Below are 9,357 nucleotides of genomic sequence, written 5' to 3'. Positions count from 1 at the left end.
AAGACTATTTGCTGTGAGACCACAGAAAGCAGCATTAAGTCCAATATATGTTGATTCATGCTCAAGTATATTCCTTTTGGCCTCTGGGAATTAGCTAATTTTTCTGGTTATGGTATTGAAAATTAAGTTTTCCTTGACAGTATCATCTGGTTCATGATTTTCCATCTAAAAACCTTATGCTCTCCTCATAGCAGTTGGTACCTCCAGAGTTTTCCTCAGTGACACTGGGGCTCACTCCAACCTTTGTTCAACTAGCCTGAGTGTGGCCATCTTTGGCTGACACATGACTGAGGCCTAAGTTTAGTTTCTTTTGAAGCTTGTAGATGGCCATCTTCTCACGATGTCCTTAGGTGGCCCCTCCTCCAGGCTCACACACCCCTAGAGTCTCTCTGGGTGCTCTAATCTCCCTTTCTCATAAAGATGTCAGTCATGATGGATTAGGTCCTTATTTCATTTCATCCCCTCTTTAAAGGCCCTATCTCCAAATACAGTCACATTCTGAGGTTCTGAGGGTTAGGTCTTCAACATTAGAATTTGACGGGGGGGGGGGGGGTCAATTCAGTCCATAACACACTGTAAAATTCAGAATATTTTCATGTGTTTCCTAAATTTATATGTCGATGGACATAGCATATGTATGTTAAAGGACAGAGAAAAAGTATGGAAAATAAGTTAAAAACTCTTTCATGGGAGTGCCAGAGCTACCCAGATGCCCACTATTTTAATATTTTTATTTTGAACATTTATGGAGAAGCTATTGTATCACCAACTTTTCAGAGCTCATGCTCTAGTTACCTGGTTACCTGGCACTGAATGCCTGAAAAGCTTGCCAACAGTTAAATGGCAGGCCTGGGCTGGTTTCTTGATAGATCACAAAGGCCAGTGAGAGTTGAGGATGAAGGCATGAGTGTTCTTTGACTATACAGATTTTAGGGGGAGGATGGGGCTGGAGGCAGATTTTTATCTTATGTTTTGCTACAATCTTGATTTTTTTCAATCTTGATTTTTAATGACATCTATTGGGTTTGTTATAAATTTTCAATGTAGAATATTGAGGTAAGTAAGCATACAGAACAATTAAAACACCTAGGGACAATATTTTTATGTTTCCATCTTGACTATATATGAGTGTATAGAATATACACTTAAATATGTGGAAATAAGTGTATGTGTGTATATATAGAATTTTGAGGACAGCAATATCGTATCCCATTCTTACTATCTGAGTACTTCCTTTAGCATTAAATATTATTCGAAAACATGATATTTAATGGCAGCTTAATATTCTATTCCATTTTGTGAATGGATCTGAATGTATTTAACCAACTCTTCATATTTGGACATTTATGGACTTTTTTCTTTTATAAATAACCCTGTGATAAATATACGTGGACATAAATCTTTGAGGTCATCTCTCGCATTTTCTTACAGCTGTGCATTCTTACAAAGATACATATTGTAAGAAAGTGTCTCGTACTTGAGGGTAGGCACACTGTCTTTGTGGTAAAGAAAAAGCACTTTGTACCATAACAGAGTCATGCATACAGCTGGCTTCAAAGGTCTCCTGAAATTTGGCAGAGATCTGATTTTATTCTCTATCAGCTAACCAATAGTTATATCCTCTAAACCCCAGGGCTGTATTTTTCAAAGCTATTGGGCATCAGGCTTGTCACTATCTCTTCTGGAGGGGCAATGTTTTGTCAAGGTATTTATATTTCTTCCCATCTGGCCCTGGGGAGAATGTCCCTAGGATAGAAAAACTGTATTAATCAGGACTCTTTTGAATATAAGTAACAGAGACCCAACACAAATGGCTTTGGCAAAAAGGAACATCTCTCTGGCTCTTAGCCAAAAGGGCAGCTTAAGTAAGCACTGGAATGGGGACTTGGGCAGTATTAGCACTCACCTCATCCCTCACCTTAGACTCCTCTGAGTCTACCTCACTCTCTCAGGCTGGCTAATTCTACACAGCTGCAACTGTGGCTGCTGGTGGCACCTGACTGACACCTGGAAGAGATTTCTCTTTCTTCCAATTCCCAATGGAATTGGGATGGCTTCTGAGGTGATCTCAGCTCATGTTATCTACTTCACTGTGGTCAGGGAATAATAGACTTGGAGCAGGGGACTCCCACCCACAACACAATTTCTATGCTGACAGTGATGGGGTTCTGTGACATGGTCATTCCTGTTGAAGATGCAATAGTTGGGGAAGTTTGGAGGGACAAGAGCAGAATGTCCCAGAAAAGGGGATAGTGCTGGTTCTGGGAGAACAGAAAGGAGCTGGCCAGGTGACAGTAGAGGTCTTCTGAAGAATGCAGTGGTAGCTATGTTCTTTCCCTCCCCATCTGGACCCCCAGGGAACCAGGACAGTGATGGTTTACCACTTAGTACTTACAGGGCCAACTACCGACAGTCTTTTCCTGCAAAGTTTCTGGTTGTGAGAATACTCCTTTGTTATGGAAGATGAAATGCTCCAATTTAGCATTTTGCACAGGCCCACAAATCAGTCTAGTCATTGAAGTTACTAATAACGTTCTCTGGGCATTCGTTATGTGCCTGCCACCTAGAGTACTAAACTCTTTATATGAATATCCTCATTCATTCATCACTGACACCATAATCCTTGTTTTAGAAATGTGGAAAGCAAAACTTGGAGCAAATGAAGTAATTTGCCTAACACTATGTAGTTTAGCAGTTGCAAAGCCAGGATTGAAGCCATGTTCTCTGACTCCAAAGCCTACATGCCTAACCCATTCAGGATACAATCCTGAAATACTAGAAAATGAAGCAGCTCGGTTTCCTTGATCTGCTTAATAATAACTATTATTAAATGAATACTTTCTATATGTAGACCTATACCAGGTGCTTTACATATATATGTGTGTATATGCATATACTTCATTATATTATATATAAATGTAGATAATATACAGTTGATCCTTCAACAACACAGGTTTGAAGAGTACAGGTCCACATATGAGTGAATTTTTTTTATAGTACAGCATTGTCATGTATGTCCTCTTCCTTATGATTTTCTTAACGTTTTTTCTCTAGGTTACTTTATTGTAAGAATGTAGTATATAATATATATAACATAGAAAACATATGCTAATTGACTGTTTATGTTATCCATAAGAATTCCAGTCAGTTGTATGCTATTAGTAGTTAAGTTTTATGGGAGCCAAAAGCTATATACAAATTTTTGACTGCATGGGGGTTGAGTGGGCTGGAGTGAGGGAGGAGGGAATTTGATGCCCTAGCCCCTATTTTGTTCAAGTTCAACTGTAGAGTCTGATTATACATATAATACATAGCTTTATATATAACCATATTACATAGCGTAATACTATATAAAACATACAGTATTTATTTAAATGTATCTTTATATACACACTATATATATTATTTCTGTATAAATACCATAAAAACCACAGTTTTAGTTTTACAAAAAAATTGAGGGGAGTATACGGAGAGTTTCTATATACTCCCTTTCCCCACACTCAGTTCCCCTATTATTAACATCTTGAATTAGTGTAGTACATTTGCTATAGTTGAAGAGCCAATATTGAACTTTTATTATTATCTGAATTCTATAGTTTATATTAAGGTTTACTTTTTGTGTTGTACACTCTATGGGTTTTGACAAATGTGTATAATGACATGTAACCACCATTGCAGTATCACTTAAAGTAGTTTCGTTGCCCTAAAAATACCCTGTACTCCATCTCTTCATCCCTCCCTCTTCTTCCCTATATAAGCCCTTGGAAACTATTGATCTTTTTATTTCTCTATAATTTTGCTTTTTCTAGAAGTTCAAATCATATAGTGTGTTGCTTCTTCAAACTGGCTTCTTTCACTTAGCAATATTCATGTAACACTCCTCCATGTCTTTTCATGGCTTGATAGTTCATTTCTTTTTATTAAGAAGCAGTATTCCTTTGACTAGATGTATCATAGTTTATTTGTCCAGTCACTTATTGAAAGATATCTTAGTTGCTTCCAAGTTTTGGCAATTATGATTAAAGCTGGCAGAAACATTCGTATATAAGTTTTTGTGTGGACACAACTAATTTGGGTAAATACCAAGGAATGTAATTACTGGTCTATATGGTAGGACTACGTTTTGTTTTGTGAGAAATTGCTAAAGTGTTTTCCAGAGTAGCTGTACCATTTTGCATTCCTACCACTAATGAATGAGAGTTCCAATTGCTTCATATCCTGGCCAGCATTTGGTGGTATGGGTGTTTGGGGTTTTAGCTATTCAATGGGTGTACGGTGGTATCTCATTATTTTAATTTGCTGTTCCCTAACAACATATGATGTTAAGTATCTTTTCATATGCTTATTTGCCATCTGTGTATCTTCCTCAATGAGGTGTCTATTCAGGTCTTTTGCCCATTTAAAAAATTGGGTTGTTTTCTCATTGCTGGGTTTTGAGAGTACTTCATATATCTGCAGTGCCAGTATTTTATTAGGTATGTGTTTTTTTTTTTTTTTAGGTATGTGTTTTGTAAAGATTTTCTCCTAGTCCATGATTTATCTCTTCATTCTCTTTAACAGTGTCTTTTTTTTTAGATTTTATTTATTTATTCATAGAGACGAGAGAGAGAGAGAGAGAGAGAGAGAGAGAGAGAGAGAGAGAGGCAGAGACACAGACAGAGGAAGAAGCAGGATCCACGTAGGGATCCCGACGTGGGACTCGATCCTGGGTCTCCAGGATCACACCCTAGGCTGCAGCACCAAACCACTGTGCCACCTGGGCTGCCCAACAGTGTCTTTTATAGAGTAGAGGGTTTTAATTTTTATGAAGTGCAACTTAATCAATTTTTTCTTTTGTGGATTGTGCTTTTGGCATTATATTTAAAAAGTCATCACTGGGGGATCCCTGGGTGGTTCAGCGGTTTAGCGCCTGCCTTTGGCCCAGGACGCGATCCTGGAGTCCCAGGATGGAGTCCCTCGTCGGGCACCCGGCATGGAGCCTGCTTCTCCCTCCTCCTGTGTCTCTGCCTCTCTCTCTCTCTCTCTCTCTCTCTCTCTGTGTCTATCATAAATAAATAAATAAATCTTAAAAAAAAGTCACCACTAAACCTCAAAACTACTTAGATTTTCTTCTCTTATCTCCTAGCATGTTTTTCATTTCATTTTGCATTTTATATTTAGGTCTATGATTTACTTTGAGTTAATTTTTGTGAAAGGTATAAGATCTGCATCTAGAGTTTGTTTTTTGTTTTTGTTTTTGTTTTTGCATATGGATGCCCAGTCGTTTGAGCACCATTTGTTAAAAAGACATCCTTTCTCCAATGAATTGCTTTTCCTCCTTTGTCAACGATCAGTTGACTATCTTGTGGTATTTCTAGGGTCTCTTTTTCTGTTCCATGTTTACACATTTTTTTTTCTTCCCAGCTTTACTGACTACATATTTTTCATTGTCACCAGGAAGTTATGCCTATCTAGCAGGTAGTTAATTCCTTGTTTTGCAGATCGGGAAACAGGCTGAGAGGACAAATGCAATTTCCCTAGGCCAGCAGCTAGCCAGAAGTAAAAGCAGTATTGAAAACCACATCTGTCTGACTCTCATTCTCTGCACTTTCTGTGCCCCTATGCTACCTGATGGTGCTAGGCTGGAACCTGGTCTGTCACAATTAACTTTAGAAGATGCTTTCCAGGGCCTGAATGTTAGCATCTCCTTTCCTTACTGATCTCTGCAATAATGGCTCGTTTGCTCCTTGATTCTGATCAAGGTTGCCTGTCACTCATGGTCTCTCTGGACCTGCCAATCCTTAATCTGCCTGAAATTTAGCTTTACCTAAAACATTCAGCCAGTTTTTGGTGTTTTTTTTTTTTTTAAGCTTTTTTCTTAACTTTTTGCTAAGACATTGAGCACTATTTTTTCACTGGCTCACACTGAATCCTTTTTGCCAGGAAGTTGCTTGCTTATGGACCTTGTCACTGAGGGTCTCCTAGTGTCTTTCTGATGGGTTGGATTGCTAAACAGAGCACAGTACTTAAAATCCTCTTGATTGGGATCCCTGGGTGGCGCAGTGGTTTGGCGCCTGCCTTTGGCCCAGGGCGCGATCCTGGAGACCCGGGATCGAATCCCACGTCAGGCTCCCGGTGCATGGAGCCTGCTTCTCCCTCTGCCTGTGTCTCTGCCTCTCTCTCTCTCTCTCTCTCTCTCTCTCTCTCTCTGTGACTATCATAAATAAATAAAGAAAAAACATTTAAAAAAAAAATCCTCTTGATTAAGTTCTCCCCATACACCCATCAGGGTCTGGAACTCTCAGAATTTACACATTAACTCTATGTTCCCTTTCTGTGTTGCCCAAACAGGGCATCTCTACAACCTACTAAATTCTATTTTACTGCTAAGAATCTTTTTAAAAATGCCACAATCATATTTCAAACACTAAGGGATAGATTTCTGATAAGAATACAAGGTCTTTTTTTTTTTTAAGAATACAAGGTCTTTAAAAAAAAAAGAATATTAAAGTTTAGACCCTCCAAACAGAGATGAAATAGCTTGCAGAAGACCACACAGCAAATGAAATGGTCGAATTCAGATTCTAATCCAGATCTGGTGCAAAGGCAAAGAGGGTGGTCCTTCAAATCATCCTTCTGTGGGAAGGGGGACATCCTTTTGATGCCATTGTCAGCAACTGAAGGAGGTGGGGTGGGATTCAGGAAGAGCTCCAGCACAAGAGACCTCCGCAATGCAACTGGAGTGCATCATATCACCACTGTACAATTGAAACTGATTTAAAAAAAAAAAAACAGCACATACCTAGTTGCTCATAATGACACCTAACACTGTTCAAAGTGCTTCGCCAATATTAGCCCATTTCTGAGTCCGTTAAAACCCTTCTGAAGCTAACACCATGCAGTTATATGCCTTATAAACTGCTAGTGTAATTCCAAGACGGTTTCCTGTCCAGTGGGTGACTATGAGCCCCCATTACTGACTGGGGAGTGGGGGGAGTTTTGAAGGTGTGGAAAGGATTCAAAGGCCCCAACACTGTACTATCACTTTAGCGTGCGTGTGTGTGTGCGTGCGTGTGTGTGTGTGTGCGTGTGTGTGCGTGTGTTTAAGCAAAGTCAGAGGGAGGCTGACAGGACTAATGCATGACCCGCTCACGTCTCCGTGTCGCCCGTGTCGCAGATTACTGGGTCTCTTCAGGTTGTGGTTCTCTGTGTGGGTTTTTGCAGCAAAGAGAGACGTCACGGAGGCGCGCGCCGCGGGGTTCGGTCCTGAGGTTCCGGCCCCGCAGGGGAGGGCGCCTCTGGAAGCCGCTGTGAGCGGCCAGCCCCGGGGTGTGCTCGCCACACAGCGGGGTCCGGCTTCGGGGCCCTTCCTGACAAGGCGCAAGAATAAGGGATTTATTAAAGACTAAGGAATAGCAATAATAAAAATCATTCAGTGGCAAAAAAGGGAAGATTTACTTACAAACGAAGAAAAAAACAAAAACAAAACCCCAACCCTTGAGGTGCCTCGCGGGTGTTTTATTTCTGGCGACGGGACCCCGGCGGCGAGCGGGCAGTCAGTCGGCCGGCCGGGGCCCGCCGCCCGGGGAGCAGCGCCCAGCCTGCGGCTCTCGCCCCGCGCGCGCTGTTCCGCGGTCCCGGGACCGGAGGATGCGGTCGCGCCGCCGCCTCCGATTGGCGGAAAAATGGCAACAAGCGGGCGGGGCGGCGGCGAAGGCGCGGGGAGGCACCGCGGGCCCGCCCGCCTGGGGAACCCCGAGTCCCCGCGCGGGGCCCCGCCCCGGCCTCGCCCCGGGCCTGCCGCCGCCGCCGCCGCGCCGCGCTCCCATTGGTGCGGGGGTGGTGACGTGCGCGAGCGGGCGCCGGGGCCGGGCCGGGGGGCGGGCGCGCGGCTGATGAAACCCGGCGCCGGAGCCCGCGCGCCCTCCACGCTCCATTCAGTCGGCGCGGGCAGGTGTGAGCCGCCAGTCAGCGGCGGGGCGGGGCGGGCGCGAGGCCAGCCGGCAGCCCGGACCGCAGCCCCCGCTCCCTGCGCGCCGCGCCTCCGCCCGGCGGCCGTCCCTGCGGCCGCGCGTGCCTGAGTCCCTCGGCGGACGAGCCCGCATCCTGCCAGCGCCCGCCGGCTCGGTGAGTGCCCGGCCGCCGCCGGCGCCAGGGCAGCCGCCCGGGTCCGGGTCACCTTGGAGGGGCCCCGGCGCCGCGTGCGGCCGCGGGAGGGCGGCGCGGGCAGCGGCGAGGGGCGGGCGGCGGGGCGCTGGCCTCCCCCGGGGCGGGCGAGGGCAGGGCGGGCGCGGGGCTGCGCGCGCGGGGCCGGGGCCGGGGCCGGTGCCCATGCGGCTGCCTCCGCCACCGGAGTCCATTTTGGTTCCCTGAAGGCGCGGCGTGGTGCATGATGCAACACCGAGAGAGGGAACGTGGACGACCCGGCGCCGCCGTGATGCCGGCCGCGCGCGCCTGCCGGCGACCCCCGCCGGGCCCCCCGGGGTGGTCGGGGCGGGCGGGGGGCGCGAGCGGCCGCGGGCCCGCGGGCCAGGCCGGGCGGCGTCCGGAGGCCTGCCCTTACATGGCGCGGAGCGCGGCACCCCGCCCCGCCACGAGGTCCGCGATGTGTCATCGCCGCGGCGGGAGCCCGCCCTGCGCCCGCGGGGGTGGTCCCGCGGCAGGTGGCCGGCCCGGGGACCGCGGCGCCCACCTCTCCTCCCTGGGGCCGGTGTCGCGCCCCGGCCCGCCCACGCCTCTTGTCTGAGTTTCCCGGGGTATTTCGGGGAAGCCCCCCCCCCCCCAGGTGGGCTTCCTTGTGACCCGATTTGACCTGGGAAGGCTGCGCTCTTCAAGCTTTCCAGATGGTTTGGAGCGAGAGGAAGCTCTTCCGGCTTAAATCAGGGCGACCGGTCCCCGGCGTGCTCCTTTCTGCGTGGTGCAAAACTCGTGGACCGGGCAGGTCTGGCTGCCTTCCGAACCTGCGTGCGCAGAGCAGCCTTGCGCGTAGTGCTGCTACAGCGTGCTGTTGTAGCTCCTTCCCCTTTTCAGTGGGTGTGGGAACCAGATAGCAGTGGCGTTTGGCTTTACGATTAGGGTAGTAGAGAGACATGTGCCTTCAGGAGGAAAACTAAACCTCCCAATACACGCGGTGGGGCTCGCCCTACAGAAGAAACCCAGAGTTGTGTTTTACTCCAGATTTAGTTCTAGGGGGAGAGGGTTGGTTGGGATTTCATTCCCTGGTGTATTTTCCTACACGTGTGCCCTTTAGAATTTGACCAGCAGAACTGTGTGTGTTGGGGTATGGCTGGATTTTCTAATTGTCTTCAATTTGGGTTATAATTTATTTGGGAGGTACAGTAACATGTCTTGCCCTTTATGCTTGGTTCAGATAATAGG

At 46.5% G+C, this 9,357-nt stretch overlaps 1 protein-coding gene across 5 annotated transcripts in view; it reads left to right on the top strand.

Moving 5' to 3' along the window:
• The first annotated feature begins 7,929 nt into the window (after positions 1-7,929).
• SLC7A1 (solute carrier family 7 member 1) overlaps positions 7,930-9,357 on the top strand; it is a 79,556-nt gene continuing 78,128 nt past the window's right edge. For all 5 annotated transcript variants that reach the window (XM_055317148.1, XM_055317145.1, XM_055317147.1 and 2 more), the window contains exon 1: positions 7,930-8,106. The gene's annotated coding sequence lies outside the window, so the exon portion shown is untranslated. The remainder of the gene's footprint in view (positions 8,107-9,357) is intronic.

This window comes from Nyctereutes procyonoides, unplaced genomic scaffold (genome assembly GCF_905146905.1).
Source record: "Nyctereutes procyonoides isolate TBG_1078 unplaced genomic scaffold, NYPRO_anot_genome, whole genome shotgun sequence".
Classification (NCBI taxonomy): domain Eukaryota; kingdom Metazoa; phylum Chordata; class Mammalia; order Carnivora; family Canidae; genus Nyctereutes; species Nyctereutes procyonoides.
Note: the sequence above shows the minus strand (reverse complement) of the source record. Positions and strands in the feature narration are given on the sequence as shown.